This window comes from Triturus cristatus, chromosome 3_2 (genome assembly GCF_964204655.1).
Source record: "Triturus cristatus chromosome 3_2, aTriCri1.1, whole genome shotgun sequence".
Classification (NCBI taxonomy): domain Eukaryota; kingdom Metazoa; phylum Chordata; class Amphibia; order Caudata; family Salamandridae; genus Triturus; species Triturus cristatus.
In genome coordinates, this window is record NC_140584.1 from 152330290 (window position 1) to 152351800 (window position 21511).

Here is a 21511-nt window from a genome sequence, read left to right on the forward strand (position 1 = left end):
GGGTTTTAGTTTTGACAAGAATTGAGGAAAAGACTGTCTGAGAATTATAAATAGATCTGTCTTTCAGGAAGGACTCTACTAGAAGAAGCAATCCAGTCAAGAGAAGCAAGACGTATCCTGCTAGTAAAAGCAGTCCTGTCTGAGACGCAAGACGTGGCGTTTTTCTCTTTTCTTCCAACTCCCCTTTCCCCCCCTTGGGTTGCCTAAGTGCGCATATATATATTGCGTGTGCTGTGCTTGGGTACCTGGGTTGGGAATTGTGGAATAGTCATCGGCTCCTGCGGAAGTCAAGTCTTTTGGGACAGGTACTTGACAGATTGAAGTGCCCGCTTCAAAATACTTCCGCCTGGGCAGGATGGCTGAGGGATTCGATGTCAAGGCCTTAGCTACAGTGTTGGAAGGTATTCAAGTTCAACTTGGTGAGGCAATGTTAGAGAATAAGTCCTTGCGACAGGAAGTTAGAAAGTCCAGTCAGGAAACTCTATTTTTACGTCAAAGGGTGGAAGAATTGTCAGTCAGTGCAGTTTCCGAATCTAAGGAAAATAAATCTCCGGGTTTTGCTCCCGCTCCCTCAGCGGCAGAACTCACCACACAGGTTATACATGCCATATCACCCACCATTCCCCTTGCAGCTCCAGAAAGATTTAGTGGGGATCCACATAAGGCGCAAATATTCCTTACACAGTGCTCATTACATTACCTCTGTAGACCCATCATTTTTAAGGAGGATCAGTCAAAGGTGGCGTTCATGTTGTCCTACCTGAGTGGTGACGCAGCTGCTTGGTCGATGTCATTGGTCAATAACAATGACCCAATTCTGTATAATTTTGATGAGTTCAAACGAGAATTTTTGCGGATATTTGATAGAAGAGCAGTTTCACAAACTACGGACAATGAACTTTTGGATTTGAAACAAGGGAATAGAGAGCTAGTGGCATATTTGGCGCAATTTAATAAGTTAATTGTAGAGACAAATTGGCCCGAAACTAAGAGAGCTTCAATTTTCTATCGGGGCCTCAAGGATGAGATTAAGGATGGCCTGGCGCAAATCCCTAAGCGACCCACCGATGTATCTGAACTAATTGATTTAGTGTTGCAAATTGACCAACGACAAAGTGAAAGAAAGAGTGAGCGTAGGAAGGATGTCAAGTATTTTCCTCCTCGATTTGACAGAGTCAAATTTGAAGGCCCAAAGACCAAGGAGGTTTCTACAGAAGAAGAACCCATGCAAATTAGCTCCGTGCGAGGGCCGTTATCAAAGGAGGAAAGAGAAAGAAGACGGTTGGGCAAGCTATGCATGTACTGTGGAGATTCTGGGCATTTTGTAAAAGAATGCCAAAAGAAGCCTAAGAACAACGCCTTAGTAAAAGACAGGCTCCACCAGTAAGAGGAGTTGCCCTGGTGGGAGCTGAAGAAAAGTCAACTCCTGATCCTCAGTTGGTAGCGAATACGTTACAGTCTTCGACACCACATCTAATTGTTGCAAGTACCAAAGAATTTGGAGGAGCCAGGTTAAAGGATGTTTCCGTGATGATTGACGGGCAATTTCTGTGACATTGGCTTCGCGAAGAGGATGAGAATTGCCTTTGTAAAGAAAGAAAGACCCGAAGCAGTGCGTGCCGTAGATGGTACTAATTTGTCATCTGGCCCCATTGTGCATGATACGGAGGTGATTAGATTAACTGGGCCTGGAAACCATGTGAGTTTGTTGAGATTCAGTCTCATTGACGCTCCCCAGTTTCAGCTTATTTTGGGGCTTCCGTGGCTTACGGAACACAATCCAAGGATAGATTGGGCCAAAAGAACAATAGAAATGGATTCTGAATACTGCAAGGGCCATTGTCACAATTTGGGTGTAGAATCTACTGAAGAGTTCCCTTCTCGAGATCTGGTGAGCCAAGCCAAGATGATTTGTGTTATGGAGACACAAGAAATTCCCGACGAGTATTTGGATTTGGCCTCAGTGTTTGATGAAAAAGAAGCCAACAAATTGCCTCCGCATCGAGAATACGACTGCAGAATTGAGCTGGAACCGGGAGCCTCTTTGCCATGCAGTCGTATTTACGCTCTTTCAGAAAAGGAGAATAAACATCTAAAAGAGTATTTAGAATTGTATTTAGCAAATGGATTCATTCGCCCTTCTCAGTCCCCAGTCTCTTCCCCGCTTTTTTTTATACCCAAGAAGGATGGAAATCTGAGAACGTGCATTGACTATCGACCTTTAAATTCAATAACAAGGAAGAATAGATATCCTCTACCATTAATTTCTGAATTGCTGGATCAGGTTAAGGGAGCACGTGTGTATACCAAGCTTGACTTGAGGGGGGCTTATCATTTGGTCCGAATGGCGGAAGGCGATGAGTGGAAGACCGCCTTTCGGACTAGATTGGGACTCTTTGAATATCAGGTCATGCCATTTGGTTTATGCAATGCTCCGGCGGCTTTCCAGCATTTCGTAAATGACGTGTTGAGAGAATATTTAGATCATTTTGCTGTCATCTATATCGATGACATACTAATTTTTTCTGAAAATATGAGTGAACATGTTCAGCATGTGCGACTCATTTTGAAGACTCTACTGGAACACCAGCTTTTTGTGAAATTGGAGAAATGTGTGTTCAACGCTAGCCAGGTGGAATTTTTGGGTTTTGTGCTCTCCCCTAAGGGGGTATCTATGGATGAAGCCAAAGTAAAGACCATTAACGATTGGCCATCACCGCGGAATGTGAAACAAGTGCAGAGTTTCATTGGTTTCGCCAATTTTTACCGACGTTTCATTGAAAATTTTTCTGAGAAGGTTTCTCCGCTAACCCGGCTGCTCAGGAAAGGAGTGAGTTTTGATTGGACTAATGAAACTGAGGAAGCCTTCAGTAGATTAAAGAAAATTTTCACAACTGCGCCGGTGCTTCGGCATCCCAATCCTGAGGAGCCGTTCTTTGTTGAGGCCGACGCTTCCAATTTGGCGGTTGGCGGAATTTTATCTCAGAGGGACAAGACCACCGGTCAGATTCATCCGGTAGCTTGCCGGTCCAGAAAGTTAACTCCTGCTTATTTAAATTACTCCATTGCCGATAAGGAGTTGTTGGCAGTCAAAGATGTCTTTCAGGAATGGAGGCATTATTTGTTGGGTACTCGGCATGAGGTTACCGTGTTCACGGACCATCGAAATCTTCAGTTTCTCAAGTCTGCTCGAACTTTAACTCCCAGGCAGTTGCGTTGGTCCTTGTTTTTTGCGGACTATAATTTTGTATTAACCTACAAACCTGGTTCCGCCAATGGAAAGGCTGATGCTTTATCACGTCTGGATGCAGGAGAAGATGTTCCGATTCTGGAAAAGGATCTGATAATCCCACCGGAGAAGATAATTTGGGTAATTTTGTTTCCAGAGTTTTGAAGAACGACTAAATCAAGTTTTCGCAAATTTAAATTTTGCAGATTGGGTCAAGGAAGATGGAAATCGAGAGATCCGAAATGGTAGACCCTATTTCAAAGGAAGACTTTTTGTTCCCAACAAAATAAGATAATCCAACATTCTCATGATGATTTGTTGGCTGGCCACAAAGGAGTGAAGAAAACTCTGGAACTGGTTCAGCGTGATTTTTGGTGGCCGTCCATTGAAACTCAGGTGGGACAACATGTTGCATCTTGCGAGCAGTGTTTGAAGGGAAAGTCAGTTAGAATGGCTCCACAAGGGTTAATTCTACCAGTTCCCCCGGCTCCTTATCCTTGGCACACTGTTTCCATGGATTTCATCGTAGAACTACCTTCTAGCCAGGGCTTTTCAGTCATTTGGGTAGTGGTGGATCATTTCACTAAAATGAGTAATTTTGTCCCACTTAATTCAATTCCCAATGCTTCTCAGCTAGCCTCCTTGTTCACCCAACATGTAGTTAAGACTCATGGGATTCCAAGGGTGGTAATTTCCGACCGGGATCCTCAGTTCATCTCACATTTCTGGAGGTCATTTTTGAAGAGATTAAATATTGACTCTCGTTTGTCTTCCAGTTTCCATCCCGAGACTGACGGTCAAACTGAGAGGGTAAATCAGGAGTTGGAGCAATATTTGCGTCTATTCCTAATGGATCATGAAGGGGAATAGCCAGATATAATTTGGGCAGCTGAGTTTGCTTATAATAATGCAGAACATTCCTCTACTGGTTACTCTCCTTTCTATTTAAACTCTGGTAGACATCCAAACACTTTTGTAGGACGACAAGAGAGTGAGGTTCCTGCAGTGGAGGAAGTAATTCAGAATCTTCGTAAGGCTTATCAACAAGCTACAGATAATTTAATCAAGGCTAAGGCCTCTTACAAGAGACAAGCAGATAAGAAGAGGCGTCCCAGTCCAATATTTGAGTCAGGGGAGGAGGTCTGGGTTTCTACACGGAATCTACGATTAAAAGGGAATCGAAAGTTTCAGCCTAGGTACATTGGTCCATTTCAAGTAGAAAAGATGTTGAATCCAGTTAGTGTTTAGGTGCGACTTCCTCCGAGACTCAAGATTCATTCAGTTTTTCATGTTTCCTTATTAAGGAAGAGCCCACTGAATTTGAGAAAGAAAGGTCCTTCCAAGCCTCTTCAAGTCCAGTCTGGGGAGGAGTTTGAAGTTAAGCGAATTCTAGACTCTAGAGTTAGGCGAGGAAAATTGTTCTATCTGGTAGATTGGAAGGGTTTTGGTCCTGAGGAGAGAAGTTGGGAACCGAAGAACAACTTGCACGCTCAACGATTGATCAGAGAATTTCACAGTAGGTACCCTAAGAAACCCAAGGGAGATGGAGGAGGAGTTTTGGTGGGGGGTACTGTCAGGATTGCGCGGTTCAGTCCGCTAAACATGTAAGGAACTTCCCAGTTGGTGTAATATCTTTAAGGTGCTCCGATTAAAATCATGAAAAGACCTATCCCCAAAGATCCTCTTAATTCCTTGATTAGACTATTGATTGGTATCTCGCGGAATCTCAAGATGGCCGCCGGTGATACCAATCGAGTTTGGCAGTCTAGTGGTTCTTCCTTTTCCTCTCGCAGCTGTGCTCACGATTGTCCGCGCGGCAAACTGCGCACTTCAACTGTCTACCTGAGGAATTTGGTCGCAGTAATTCTAGCGGCGTGTTATCAGGTTGGCCAGGTCTGGGTTCGTGAGTATCACAGTATTTTCCTGAACATTCGGCCTCCGCGGCTGCGGAAGGTAAGACTGTAGAATCCTACAATTTCTTGGAACGAGTGAATTACTTTGAAGGAAGCAACAGAGTCAGACTTGCTTGAGAGAGAATATTGAGAAGCGGACTCATTCAAGGAAGCGCAACAGTTCGTATTTCAGTCAGCTTACCTATTGCGCTTCAGGCAACTTGGAGTTTAGATAGAATTGCATTTTTCCAGTGTTGGCACACCAACAGAGATTGGAGAGAACTTTACCCTAAAGACAGTGAGAAATAAAGAATGAAGTTTATACCAACTAACATCTGAATGTATGTGTTGTTATATATATATATATATAAAAGTACTTACCAACGTAACGAAGAACTCCTCATCTGCTGGAATTCACCTGAAACTAGACAGCACAGGAACTTCCTCTGTAAATAAAGAAAGAGAGACTTATACAAAGTATCCTACATAAGGTTGCAAGGTAAACACATGGTATGGCAATTAGAAATGGAAAAGAGAATTAGAGCTAATACCTATTACTAGAGTGTAGACTAATTAGTGTTTTACCTCAACGGAGTTATTAGTGTCAGAGACTGTAGAAGGCAACCAACAAGAGAAGAGATAGCCACTTAGTTGAGACAGGTAATTGCAGTGGGTTTTAGTTTTGACAAGAATTGAGGAAAAGACTGTATGAGAATTATAAATAGATCTGTCTTGCAGGAAGGACTCTACTAGAAGAAGCAATCCAGTCAAGAGAAGCAAGACGTATCCTGCTAGTAAAAGCAGTCCTGTCTGAGACGCAAGACGTGGCGTTTTTCTCTTTTCTTCCAACTCCCCTTTCCCCCCCTTGGGTTGCCTAAGTGCGCATATATATATTGCGTGTGCTGTGCTTGGGTACCTGGGTTGGGAATTGTGGAATAGTCATCGGCTCCTGCGGAAGTCAAGCCTTTTGGGACAGGTACTTGACAGAAGTAGTGGTAAAACCGGAGGGTAAACATGCCCCAGAATGCTTTATAATAGAAGAACGATGTTTGAATAAGTGTGATACCTAATAGAGGCCAAGTTATCTTGAAATGCAGATAGTGGGGAAGGAACATATTAGTCAGACAGTGCGGTAGTTAAAAATATATTCCCTTACTCAGTAATAAACAATGTTTATGAAAGCAAGATATCTAGTGAAGGTAGCACTGTTCCAATGACTATATATCAGAGAGGGGATGAAACTAGAAAAATGGTCAGATGGTGGGACCGAATGCTGGTCGTATTAGCGATTAGGGCTGTTCCTTCCAAGGTATGTTATCATTCAAGCCGTGGGCATGGGTGGACATACGGTAAACCCATCTTTGTTCTTTATCCAATAGTTGTTGATGGATATTAGTGGTGTTGTTATCCAGTTGTTCAATCACGACCCAGTGCATATCATTCGGGGTGTGACACAGTTCCAAAAAGTGATTGGTCATCCAGGATATGTTGCGTTTGCAACAGGTGTTGCTTCTATGTTCGCAGATTCTGGTCCTCACTCTGCGACTTGTCATCCCCACATAACGCAGGATACATGGGCAAGTTATGAGGTAGATGACATTTGTAGAGTTAAACCAGATTGGTCGCACACTGCTACACCTACCAGTCGTGTTCCCCCAATGAAAATGGTCCCTGAAGGTCAGCGTCGGCGGATACACCTATGCTCGAGTGTGAATGCAAGTATGCGTGGCGTGTGCCATCCCTGGACACGTGTTTCGAGGTAGTTGCCTCTCGTCAGCAGGGAGTAGGAAAATGTGTGGGGTTGCTGTGTAAGCTGCTAAAATCGTTATCAGGTCTAGTACCTCTCGTAGCGCGCAGGTGCGTAACCATGAGTCCGTCGACTCCACCGGCTCAAGGGAGCCTGAATATAAAGTTAAACCAGATTGGTCGCACACTGCTACACCTACCAGTCGTGTTCCCCCAATGAAAATGGTCCCTGAAGGTCAGCGTCGGCGGATACACCTATGCTCGAGTGTGAATGCAAGTATGCGTGGCGTGTGCCATCCCTGGACACGTGTTTCGAGGTAGTTGCCTCTCGTCAGCAGGGAGTAGGAAAATGTGTGGGGTTGCTGTGTAAGCTGCTAAAATCGTTATCAGGTCTAGTACCTCTCGTAGCGCGCAGGTGCGTAACCATGAGTCCGTCGACTCCACCGGCTCAAGGGAGCCTGAATATAAAGTTAAACCAGATTGGTCGCACACTGCTACACCTACCAGTCGTGTTCCCCCAATGAAAATGGTCCCTGAAGGTCAGCGTCGGCGGATACACCTATGCTCGAGTGTGAATGCAAGTATGCGTGGCGTGTGCCATCCCTGGACACGTGTTTCGAGGTAGTTGCCTCTCGTCAGCAGGGAGTAGGAAAATGTGTGGGGTTGCTGTGTAAGCTGCTAAAATCGTTATCAGGTCTAGTACCTCTCGTAGCGCGCAGGTGCGTAACCATGAGTCCGTCGACTCCACCGGCTCAAGGGAGCCTGAATATAAAGTTAAACCAGATTGGTCGCACACTGCTACACCTACCAGTCGTGTTCCCCCAATGAAAATGGTCCCTGAAGGTCAGCGTCGGCGGATACACCTATGCTCGAGTGTGAATGCAAGTATGCGTGGCGTGTGCCATCCCTGGACACGTGTTTCGAGGTAGTTGCCTCTCGTCAGCAGGGAGTAGGAAAATGTGTGGGGTTGCTGTGTAAGCTGCTAAAATCGTTATCAGGTCTAGTACCTCTCGTAGCGCGCAGGTGCGTAACCATGAGTCCGTCGACTCCACCGGCTCAAGGGAGCCTGAATATAAAGTTAAACCAGATTGGTCGCACACTGCTACACCTACCAGTCGTGTTCCCCCAATGAAAATGGTCCCTGAAGGTCAGCGTCGGCGGATACACCTATGCTCGAGTGTGAATGCAAGTATGCGTGGCGTGTGCCATCCCTGGACACGTGTTTCGAGGTAGTTGCCTCTCGTCAGCAGGGAGTAGGAAAATGTGTGGGGTTGCTGTGTAAGCTGCTAAAATCGTTATCAGGTCTAGTACCTCTCGTAGCGCGCAGGTGCGTAACCATGAGTCCGTCGACTCCACCGGCTCAAGGGAGCCTGAATATAAAGTTAAACCAGATTGGTCGCACACTGCTACACCTACCAGTCGTGTTCCCCCAATGAAAATGGTCCCTGAAGGTCAGCGTCGGCGGATACACCTATGCTCGAGTGTGAATGCAAGTATGCGTGGCGTGTGCCATCCCTGGACACGTGTTTCGAGGTAGTTGCCTCTCGTCAGCAGGGAGTAGGAAAATGTGTGGGGTTGCTGTGTAAGCTGCTAAAATCGTTATCAGGTCTAGTACCTCTCGTAGCGCGCAGGTGCGTAACCATGAGTCCGTCGACTCCACCGGCTCAAGGGAGCCTGAATATAAAGTTAAACCAGATTGGTCGCACACTGCTACACCTACCAGTCGTGTTCCCCCAATGAAAATGGTCCCTGAAGGTCAGCGTCGGCGGATACACCTATGCTCGAGTGTGAATGCAAGTATGCGTGGCGTGTGCCATCCCTGGACACGTGTTTCGAGGTAGTTGCCTCTCGTCAGCAGGGAGTAGGAAAATGTGTGGGGTTGCTGTGTAAGCTGCTAAAATCGTTATCAGGTCTAGTACCTCTCGTAGCGCGCAGGTGCGTAACCATGAGTCCGTCGACTCCACCGGCTCAAGGGAGCCTGAATATAAAGTTAAACCAGATTGGTCGCACACTGCTACACCTACCAGTCGTGTTCCCCCAATGAAAATGGTCCCTGAAGGTCAGCGTCGGCGGATACACCTATGCTCGAGTGTGAATGCAAGTATGCGTGGCGTGTGCCATCCCTGGACACGTGTTTCGAGGTAGTTGCCTCTCGTCAGCAGGGAGTAGGAAAATGTGTGGGGTTGCTGTGTAAGCTGCTAAAATCGTTATCAGGTCTAGTACCTCTCGTAGCGCGCAGGTGCGTAACCATGAGTCCGTCGACTCCACCGGCTCAAGGGAGCCTGAATATAAAGTTAAACCAGATTGGTCGCACACTGCTACACCTACCAGTCGTGTTCCCCCAATGAAAATGGTCCCTGAAGGTCAGCGTCGGCGGATACACCTATGCTCGAGTGTGAATGCAAGTATGCGTGGCGTGTGCCATCCCTGGACACGTGTTTCGAGGTAGTTGCCTCTCGTCAGCAGGGAGTAGGAAAATGTGTGGGGTTGCTGTGTAAGCTGCTAAAATCGTTATCAGGTCTAGTACCTCTCGTAGCGCGCAGGTGCGTAACCATGAGTCCGTCGACTCCACCGGCTCAAGGGAGCCTGAATATAAAGTTAAACCAGATTGGTCGCACACTGCTACACCTACCAGTCGTGTTCCCCCAATGAAAATGGTCCCTGAAGGTCAGCGTCGGCGGATACACCTATGCTCGAGTGTGAATGCAAGTATGCGTGGCGTGTGCCATCCCTGGACACGTGTTTCGAGGTAGTTGCCTCTCGTCAGCAGGGAGTAGGAAAATGTGTGGGGTTGCTGTGTAAGCTGCTAAAATCGTTATCAGGTCTAGTACCTCTCGTAGCGCGCAGGTGCGTAACCATGAGTCCGTCGACTCCACCGGCTCAAGGGAGCCTGAATATAAAGTTAAACCAGATTGGTCGCACACTGCTACACCTACCAGTCGTGTTCCCCCAATGAAAATGGTCCCTGAAGGTCAGCGTCGGCGGATACACCTATGCTCGAGTGTGAATGCAAGTATGCGTGGCGTGTGCCATCCCTGGACACGTGTTTCGAGGTAGTTGCCTCTCGTCAGCAGGGAGTAGGAAAATGTGTGGGGTTGCTGTGTAAGCTGCTAAAATCGTTATCAGGTCTAGTACCTCTCGTAGCGCGCAGGTGCGTAACCATGAGTCCGTCGACTCCACCGGCTCAAGGGAGCCTGAATATAAAGTTAAACCAGATTGGTCGCACACTGCTACACCTACCAGTCGTGTTCCCCCAATGAAAATGGTCCCTGAAGGTCAGCGTCGGCGGATACACCTATGCTCGAGTGTGAATGCAAGTATGCGTGGCGTGTGCCATCCCTGGACACGTGTTTCGAGGTAGTTGCCTCTCGTCAGCAGGGAGTAGGAAAATGTGTGGGGTTGCTGTGTAAGCTGCTAAAATCGTTATCAGGTCTAGTACCTCTCGTAGCGCGCAGGTGCGTAACCATGAGTCCGTCGACTCCACCGGCTCAAGGGAGCCTGAATATAAAGTTAAACCAGATTGGTCGCACACTGCTACACCTACCAGTCGTGTTCCCCCAATGAAAATGGTCCCTGAAGGTCAGCGTCGGCGGATACACCTATGCTCGAGTGTGAATGCAAGTATGCGTGGCGTGTGCCATCCCTGGACACGTGTTTCGAGGTAGTTGCCTCTCGTCAGCAGGGAGTAGGAAAATGTGTGGGGTTGCTGTGTAAGCTGCTAAAATCGTTATCAGGTCTAGTACCTCTCGTAGCGCGCAGGTGCGTAACCATGAGTCCGTCGACTCCACCGGCTCAAGGGAGCCTGAATATAAAGTTAAACCAGATTGGTCGCACACTGCTACACCTACCAGTCGTGTTCCCCCAATGAAAATGGTCCCTGAAGGTCAGCGTCGGCGGATACACCTATGCTCGAGTGTGAATGCAAGTATGCGTGGCGTGTGCCATCCCTGGACACGTGTTTCGAGGTAGTTGCCTCTCGTCAGCAGGGAGTAGGAAAATGTGTGGGGTTGCTGTGTAAGCTGCTAAAATCGTTATCAGGTCTAGTACCTCTCGTAGCGCGCAGGTGCGTAACCATGAGTCCGTCGACTCCACCGGCTCAAGGGAGCCTGAATATAAAGTTAAACCAGATTGGTCGCACACTGCTACACCTACCAGTCGTGTTCCCCCAATGAAAATGGTCCCTGAAGGTCAGCGTCGGCGGATACACCTATGCTCGAGTGTGAATGCAAGTATGCGTGGCGTGTGCCATCCCTGGACACGTGTTTCGAGGTAGTTGCCTCTCGTCAGCAGGGAGTAGGAAAATGTGTGGGGTTGCTGTGTAAGCTGCTAAAATCGTTATCAGGTCTAGTACCTCTCGTAGCGCGCAGGTGCGTAACCATGAGTCCGTCGACTCCACCGGCTCAAGGGAGCCTGAATATAAAGTTAAACCAGATTGGTCGCACACTGCTACACCTACCAGTCGTGTTCCCCCAATGAAAATGGTCCCTGAAGGTCAGCGTCGGCGGATACACCTATGCTCGAGTGTGAATGCAAGTATGCGTGGCGTGTGCCATCCCTGGACACGTGTTTCGAGGTAGTTGCCTCTCGTCAGCAGGGAGTAGGAAAATGTGTGGGGTTGCTGTGTAAGCTGCTAAAATCGTTATCAGGTCTAGTACCTCTCGTAGCGCGCAGGTGCGTAACCATGAGTCCGTCGACTCCACCGGCTCAAGGGAGCCTGAATATAAAGTTAAACCAGATTGGTCGCACACTGCTACACCTACCAGTCGTGTTCCCCCAATGAAAATGGTCCCTGAAGGTCAGCGTCGGCGGATACACCTATGCTCGAGTGTGAATGCAAGTATGCGTGGCGTGTGCCATCCCTGGACACGTGTTTCGAGGTAGTTGCCTCTCGTCAGCAGGGAGTAGGAAAATGTGTGGGGTTGCTGTGTAAGCTGCTAAAATCGTTATCAGGTCTAGTACCTCTCGTAGCGCGCAGGTGCGTAACCATGAGTCCGTCGACTCCACCGGCTCAAGGGAGCCTGAATATAAAGTTAAACCAGATTGGTCGCACACTGCTACACCTACCAGTCGTGTTCCCCCAATGAAAATGGTCCCTGAAGGTCAGCGTCGGCGGATACACCTATGCTCGAGTGTGAATGCAAGTATGCGTGGCGTGTGCCATCCCTGGACACGTGTTTCGAGGTAGTTGCCTCTCGTCAGCAGGGAGTAGGAAAATGTGTGGGGTTGCTGTGTAAGCTGCTAAAATCGTTATCAGGTCTAGTACCTCTCGTAGCGCGCAGGTGCGTAACCATGAGTCCGTCGACTCCACCGGCTCAAGGGAGCCTGAATATAAAGTTAAACCAGATTGGTCGCACACTGCTACACCTACCAGTCGTGTTCCCCCAATGAAAATGGTCCCTGAAGGTCAGCGTCGGCGGATACACCTATGCTCGAGTGTGAATGCAAGTATGCGTGGCGTGTGCCATCCCTGGACACGTGTTTCGAGGTAGTTGCCTCTCGTCAGCAGGGAGTAGGAAAATGTGTGGGGTTGCTGTGTAAGCTGCTAAAATCGTTATCAGGTCTAGTACCTCTCGTAGCGCGCAGGTGCGTAACCATGAGTCCGTCGACTCCACCGGCTCAAGGGAGCCTGAATATAAAGTTAAACCAGATTGGTCGCACACTGCTACACCTACCAGTCGTGTTCCCCCAATGAAAATGGTCCCTGAAGGTCAGCGTCGGCGGATACACCTATGCTCGAGTGTGAATGCAAGTATGCGTGGCGTGTGCCATCCCTGGACACGTGTTTCGAGGTAGTTGCCTCTCGTCAGCAGGGAGTAGGAAAATGTGTGGGGTTGCTGTGTAAGCTGCTAAAATCGTTATCAGGTCTAGTACCTCTCGTAGCGCGCAGGTGCGTAACCATGAGTCCGTCGACTCCACCGGCTCAAGGGAGCCTGAATATAAAGTTAAACCAGATTGGTCGCACACTGCTACACCTACCAGTCGTGTTCCCCCAATGAAAATGGTCCCTGAAGGTCAGCGTCGGCGGATACACCTATGCTCGAGTGTGAATGCAAGTATGCGTGGCGTGTGCCATCCCTGGACACGTGTTTCGAGGTAGTTGCCTCTCGTCAGCAGGGAGTAGGAAAATGTGTGGGGTTGCTGTGTAAGCTGCTAAAATCGTTATCAGGTCTAGTACCTCTCGTAGCGCGCAGGTGCGTAACCATGAGTCCGTCGACTCCACCGGCTCAAGGGAGCCTGAATATAAAGTTAAACCAGATTGGTCGCACACTGCTACACCTACCAGTCGTGTTCCCCCAATGAAAATGGTCCCTGAAGGTCAGCGTCGGCGGATACACCTATGCTCGAGTGTGAATGCAAGTATGCGTGGCGTGTGCCATCCCTGGACACGTGTTTCGAGGTAGTTGCCTCTCGTCAGCAGGGAGTAGGAAAATGTGTGGGGTTGCTGTGTAAGCTGCTAAAATCGTTATCAGGTCTAGTACCTCTCGTAGCGCGCAGGTGCGTAACCATGAGTCCGTCGACTCCACCGGCTCAAGGGAGCCTGAATATAAAGTTAAACCAGATTGGTCGCACACTGCTACACCTACCAGTCGTGTTCCCCCAATGAAAATGGTCCCTGAAGGTCAGCGTCGGCGGATACACCTATGCTCGAGTGTGAATGCAAGTATGCGTGGCGTGTGCCATCCCTGGACACGTGTTTCGAGGTAGTTGCCTCTCGTCAGCAGGGAGTAGGAAAATGTGTGGGGTTGCTGTGTAAGCTGCTAAAATCGTTATCAGGTCTAGTACCTCTCGTAGCGCGCAGGTGCGTAACCATGAGTCCGTCGACTCCACCGGCTCAAGGGAGCCTGAATATAAAGTTAAACCAGATTGGTCGCACACTGCTACACCTACCAGTCGTGTTCCCCCAATGAAAATGGTCCCTGAAGGTCAGCGTCGGCGGATACACCTATGCTCGAGTGTGAATGCAAGTATGCGTGGCGTGTGCCATCCCTGGACACGTGTTTCGAGGTAGTTGCCTCTCGTCAGCAGGGAGTAGGAAAATGTGTGGGGTTGCTGTGTAAGCTGCTAAAATCGTTATCAGGTCTAGTACCTCTCGTAGCGCGCAGGTGCGTAACCATGAGTCCGTCGACTCCACCGGCTCAAGGGAGCCTGAATATAAAGTTAAACCAGATTGGTCGCACACTGCTACACCTACCAGTCGTGTTCCCCCAATGAAAATGGTCCCTGAAGGTCAGCGTCGGCGGATACACCTATGCTCGAGTGTGAATGCAAGTATGCGTGGCGTGTGCCATCCCTGGACACGTGTTTCGAGGTAGTTGCCTCTCGTCAGCAGGGAGTAGGAAAATGTGTGGGGTTGCTGTGTAAGCTGCTAAAATCGTTATCAGGTCTAGTACCTCTCGTAGCGCGCAGGTGCGTAACCATGAGTCCGTCGACTCCACCGGCTCAAGGGAGCCTGAATATAAAGTTAAACCAGATTGGTCGCACACTGCTACACCTACCAGTCGTGTTCCCCCAATGAAAATGGTCCCTGAAGGTCAGCGTCGGCGGATACACCTATGCTCGAGTGTGAATGCAAGTATGCGTGGCGTGTGCCATCCCTGGACACGTGTTTCGAGGTAGTTGCCTCTCGTCAGCAGGGAGTAGGAAAATGTGTGGGGTTGCTGTGTAAGCTGCTAAAATCGTTATCAGGTCTAGTACCTCTCGTAGCGCGCAGGTGCGTAACCATGAGTCCGTCGACTCCACCGGCTCAAGGGAGCCTGAATATAAAGTTAAACCAGATTGGTCGCACACTGCTACACCTACCAGTCGTGTTCCCCCAATGAAAATGGTCCCTGAAGGTCAGCGTCGGCGGATACACCTATGCTCGAGTGTGAATGCAAGTATGCGTGGCGTGTGCCATCCCTGGACACGTGTTTCGAGGTAGTTGCCTCTCGTCAGCAGGGAGTAGGAAAATGTGTGGGGTTGCTGTGTAAGCTGCTAAAATCGTTATCAGGTCTAGTACCTCTCGTAGCGCGCAGGTGCGTAACCATGAGTCCGTCGACTCCACCGGCTCAAGGGAGCCTGAATATAAAGTTAAACCAGATTGGTCGCACACTGCTACACCTACCAGTCGTGTTCCCCCAATGAAAATGGTCCCTGAAGGTCAGCGTCGGCGGATACACCTATGCTCGAGTGTGAATGCAAGTATGCGTGGCGTGTGCCATCCCTGGACACGTGTTTCGAGGTAGTTGCCTCTCGTCAGCAGGGAGTAGGAAAATGTGTGGGGTTGCTGTGTAAGCTGCTAAAATCGTTATCAGGTCTAGTACCTCTCGTAGCGCGCAGGTGCGTAACCATGAGTCCGTCGACTCCACCGGCTCAAGGGAGCCTGAATATAAAGTTAAACCAGATTGGTCGCACACTGCTACACCTACCAGTCGTGTTCCCCCAATGAAAATGGTCCCTGAAGGTCAGCGTCGGCGGATACACCTATGCTCGAGTGTGAATGCAAGTATGCGTGGCGTGTGCCATCCCTGGACACGTGTTTCGAGGTAGTTGCCTCTCGTCAGCAGGGAGTAGGAAAATGTGTGGGGTTGCTGTGTAAGCTGCTAAAATCGTTATCAGGTCTAGTACCTCTCGTAGCGCGCAGGTGCGTAACCATGAGTCCGTCGACTCCACCGGCTCAAGGGAGCCTGAATATAAAGTTAAACCAGATTGGTCGCACACTGCTACACCTACCAGTCGTGTTCCCCCAATGAAAATGGTCCCTGAAGGTCAGCGTCGGCGGATACACCTATGCTCGAGTGTGAATGCAAGTATGCGTGGCGTGTGCCATCCCTGGACACGTGTTTCGAGGTAGTTGCCTCTCGTCAGCAGGGAGTAGGAAAATGTGTGGGGTTGCTGTGTAAGCTGCTAAAATCGTTATCAGGTCTAGTACCTCTCGTAGCGCGCAGGTGCGTAACCATGAGTCCGTCGACTCCACCGGCTCAAGGGAGCCTGAATATAAAGTTAAACCAGATTGGTCGCACACTGCTACACCTACCAGTCGTGTTCCCCCAATGAAAATGGTCCCTGAAGGTCAGCGTCGGCGGATACACCTATGCTCGAGTGTGAATGCAAGTATGCGTGGCGTGTGCCATCCCTGGACACGTGTTTCGAGGTAGTTGCCTCTCGTCAGCAGGGAGTAGGAAAATGTGTGGGGTTGCTGTGTAAGCTGCTAAAATCGTTATCAGGTCTAGTACCTCTCGTAACCCCACACATTTTCCTACTCCCTGCTGACGAGAGGCAACTACCTCGAAACACGTGTCCAGGGATGGCACACGCCACGCATACTTGCATTCACACTCGAGCATAGGTGTATCCGCCGACGCTGGCCTTCAGGGACCATTTTCATTGGGGGAACACGACTGGTAGGTGTAGCAGTGTGCGACCAATCTGGTTTAACTTTATATTCAGGCTCCCTTGAGCCGGTGGAGTCGACGGACTCATGGTTACGCACCTGCGCGCTACGAGAGGTACTAGACCTGATAACGATTTTAGCAGCTTACACAGCAACCCCACACATTTTCCTACTCCCTGCTGACGAGAGGCAACTACCTCGAAACACGTGTCCAGGGATGGCACACGCCACGCATACTTGCATTCACACTCGAGCATAGGTGTATCCGCCGACGCTGGCCTTCAGGGACCATTTTCATTGGGGGAACACGACTGGTAGGTGTAGCAGTGTGCGACCAATCTGGTTTAACTTTATATTCAGGCTCCCTTGAGCCGGTGGAGTCGACGGACTCATGGTTACGCACCTGCGCGCTACGAGAGGTACTAGACCTGATAACGATTTTAGCAGCTTACACAGCAACCCCACACATTTTCCTACTCCCTGCTGACGAGAGGCAACTACCTCGAAACACGTGTCCAGGGATGGCACACGCCACGCATACTTGCATTCACACTCGAGCATAGGTGTATCCGCCGACGCTGGCCTTCAGGGACCATTTTCATTGGGGGAACACGACTGGTAGGTGTAGCAGTGTGCGACCAATCTGGTTTAACTTTATATTCAGGCTCCCTTGAGCCGGTGGAGTCGACGGACTCATGGTTACGCACCTGCGCGCTACGAGAGGTACTAGACCTGATAACGATTTTAGCAGCTTACACAGCAACCCCACACATTTTCCTACTCCCTGCTGACGAGAGGCAACTACCTCGAAACACGTGTCCAGGGATGGCACACGCCACGCATACTTGCATTCACACTCGAGCATAGGTGTATCCGCCGACGCTGGCCTTCAGGGACCATTTTCATTGGGGGAACACGACTGGTAGGTGTAGCAGTGTGCGACCAATCTGGTTTAACTTTATATTCAGGCTCCCTTGAGCCGGTGGAGTCGACGGACTCATGGTTACGCACCTGCGCGCTACGAGAGGTACTAGACCTGATAACGATTTTAGCAGCTTACACAGCAACCCCACACATTTTCCTACTCCCTGCTGACGAGAGGCAACTACCTCGAAACACGTGTCCAGGGATGGCACACGCCACGCATACTTGCATTCACACTCGAGCATAGGTGTATCCGCCGACGCTGGCCTTCAGGGACCATTTTCATTGGGGGAACACGACTGGTAGGTGTAGCAGTGTGCGACCAATCTGGTTTAACTTTATATTCAGGCTCCCTTGAGCCGGTGGAGTCGACGGACTCATGGTTACGCACCTGCGCGCTACGAGAGGTACTAGACCTGATAACGATTTTAGCAGCTTACACAGCAACCCCACACATTTTCCTACTCCCTGCTGACGAGAGGCAACTACCTCGAAACACGTGTCCAGGGATGGCACACGCCACGCATACTTGCATTCACACTCGAGCATAGGTGTATCCGCCGACGCTGGCCTTCAGGGACCATTTTCATTGGGGGAACACGACTGGTAGGTGTAGCAGTGTGCGACCAATCTGGTTTAACTTTATATTCAGGCTCCCTTGAGCCGGTGGAGTCGACGGACTCATGGTTACGCACCTGCGCGCTACGAGAGGTACTAGACCTGATAACGATTTTAGCAGCTTACACAGCAACCCCACACATTTTCCTACTCCCTGCTGACGAGAGGCAACTACCTCGAAACACGTGTCCAGGGATGGCACACGCCACGCATACTTGCATTCACACTCGAGCATAGGTGTATCCGCCGACGCTGGCCTTCAGGGACCATTTTCATTGGGGGAACACGACTGGTAGGTGTAGCAGTGTGCGACCAATCTGGTTTAACTTTATATTCAGGCTCCCTTGAGCCGGTGGAGTCGACGGACTCATGGTTACGCACCTGCGCGCTACGAGAGGTACTAGACCTGATAACGATTTTAGCAGCTTACACAGCAACCCCACACATTTTCCTACTCCCTGCTGACGAGAGGCAACTACCTCGAAACACGTGTCCAGGGATGGCACACGCCACGCATACTTGCATTCACACTCGAGCATAGGTGTATCCGCCGACGCTGGCCTTCAGGGACCATTTTCATTGGGGGAACACGACTGGTAGGTGTAGCAGTGTGCGACCAATCTGGTTTAACTTTATATTCAGGCTCCCTTGAGCCGGTGGAGTCGACGGACTCATGGTTACGCACCTGCGCGCTACGAGAGGTACTAGACCTGATAACGATTTTAGCAGCTTACACAGCAACCCCACACATTTTCCTACTCCCTGCTGACGAGAGGCAACTACCTCGAAACACGTGTCCAGGGATGGCACACGCCACGCATACTTGCATTCACACTCGAGCATAGGTGTATCCGCCGACGCTGGCCTTCAGGGACCATTTTCATTGGGGGAACACGACTGGTAGGTGTAGCAGTGTGCGACCAATCTGGTTTAACTTTATATTCAGGCTCCCTTGAGCCGGTGGAGTCGACGGACTCATGGTTACGCACCTGCGCGCTACGAGAGGTACTAGACCTGATAACGATTTTAGCAGCTTACACAGCAACCCCACACATTTTCCTACTCCCTGCTGACGAGAGGCAACTACCTCGAAACACGTGTCCAGGGATGGCACACGCCACGCATACTTGCATTCACACTCGAGCATAGGTGTATCCGCCGACGCTGGCCTTCAGGGACCATTTTCATTGGGGGAACACGACTGGTAGGTGTAGCAGTGTGCGACCAATCTGGTTTAACTTTATATTCAGGCTCCCTTGAGCCGGTGGAGTCGACGGACTCATGGTTACGCACCTGCGCGCTACGAGAGGTACTAGACCTGATAACGATTTTAGCAGCTTACACAGCAACCCCACACATTTTCCTACTCCCTGCTGACGAGAGGCAACTACCTCGAAACACGTGTCCAGGGATGGCACACGCCACGCATACTTGCATTCACACTCGAGCATAGGTGTATCCGCCGACGCTGGCCTTCAGGGACCATTTTCATTGGGGGAACACGACTGGTAGGTGTAGCAGTGTGCGACCAATCTGGTTTAACTTTATATTCAGGCTCCCTTGAGCCGGTGGAGTCGACGGACTCATGGTTACGCACCTGCGCGCTACGAGAGGTACTAGACCTGATAACGATTTTAGCAGCTTACACAGCAACCCCACACATTTTCCTACTCCCTGCTGACGAGAGGCAACTACCTCGAAACACGTGTCCAGGGATGGCACACGCCACGCATACTTGCATTCACACTCGAGCATAGGTGTATCCGCCGACGCTGGCCTTCAGGGACCATTTTCATTGGGGGAACACGACTGGTAGGTGTAGCAGTGTGCGACCAATCTGGTTTAACTTTATATTCAGGCTCCCTTGAGCCGGTGGAGTCGACGGACTCATGGTTACGCACCTGCGCGCTACGAGAGGTACTAGACCTGATAACGATTTTAGCAGCTTACACAGCAACCCCACACATTTTCCTACTCCCTGCTGACGAGAGGCAACTACCTCGAAACACGTGTCCAGGGATGGCACACGCCACGCATACTTGCATTCACACTCGAGCATAGGTGTATCCGCCGACGCTGGCCTTCAGGGACCATTTTCATTGGGGGAACACGACTGGTAGGTGTAGCAGTGTGCGACCAATCTGGTTTAACTTTATATTCAGGCTCCCTTGAGCCGGTGGAGTCGACGGACTCATGGTTACGCACCTGCGCGCTACGAGAGGTACTAGACCTGATAACGATTTTAGCAGCTTACACAGCAACCCCACACATTTTCCTACTCCCTGCTGACGAGAGGCAACTACCTCGAAACACGTGTCCAGGGATGGCACACGCCACGCATACTTGCATTCACACTCGAGCATAGGTGTATCCGCCGACGCTGGCCTTCAGGGACCATTTTCATTGGGGGAACACGACTGGTAGGTGTAGCAGTGTGCGACCAATCTGGTTTAACTTTATATTCAGGCTCCCTTGAGCCGGTGGAGTCGACGGACTCATGGTTACGCACCTGCGCGCTACGAGAGGTACTAGACCTGATAACGATTTTAGCAGCTTACACAGCAACCCCACACATTTTCCTACTCCCTGCTGACGAGAGGCAACTACCTCGAAACACGTGTCCAGGGATGGCACACGCCACGCATACTTGCATTCACACTCGAGCATAGGTGTATCCGCCGACGCTGGCCTTCAGGGACCATTTTCATTGGGGGAACACGACTGGTAGGTGTAGCAGTGTGCGACCAATCTGGTTTAACTTTATATTCAGGCTCCCTTGAGCCGGTGGAGTCGACGGACTCATGGTTACGCACCTGCGCGCTACGAGAGGTACTAGACCTGATAACGATTTTAGCAGCTTACACAGCAACCCCACACATTTTCCTACTCCCTGCTGACGAGAGGCAACTACCTCGAAACACGTGTCCAGGGATGGCACACGCCACGCATACTTGCATTCACACTCGAGCATAGGTGTATCCGCCGACGCTGGCCTTCAGGGACCATTTTCATTGGGGGAACACGACTGGTAGGTGTAGCAGTGTGCGACCAATCTGGTTTAACTTTATATTCAGGCTCCCTTGAGCCGGTGGAGTCGACGGACTCATGGTTACGCACCTGCGCGCTACGAGAGGTACTAGACCTGATAACGATTTTAGCAGCTTACACAGCAACCCCACACATTTTCCTACTCCCTGCTGACGAGAGGCAACTACCTCGAAACACGTGTCCAGGGATGGCACACGCCACGCATACTTGCATTCACACTCGAGCATAGGTGTATCCGCCGACGCTGGCCTTCAGGGACCATTTTCATTGGGGGAACACGACTGGTAGGTGTAGCAGTGTGCGACCAATCTGGTTTAACTTTATATTCAGGCTCCCTTGAGCCGGTGGAGTCGACGGACTCATGGTTACGCACCTGCGCGCTACGAGAGGTACTAGACCTGATAACGATTTTAGCAGCTTACACAGCAACCCCACACATTTTCCTACTCCCTGCTGACGAGAGGCAACTACCTCGAAACACGTGTCCAGGGATGGCACACGCCACGCATACTTGCATTCACACTCGAGCATAGGTGTATCCGCCGACGCTGGCCTTCAGGGACCATTTTCATTGGGGGAACACGACTGGTAGGTGTAGCAGTGTGCGACCAATCTGGTTTAACTTTATATTCAGGCTCCCTTGAGCCGGTGGAGTCGACGGACTCATGGTTACGCACCTGC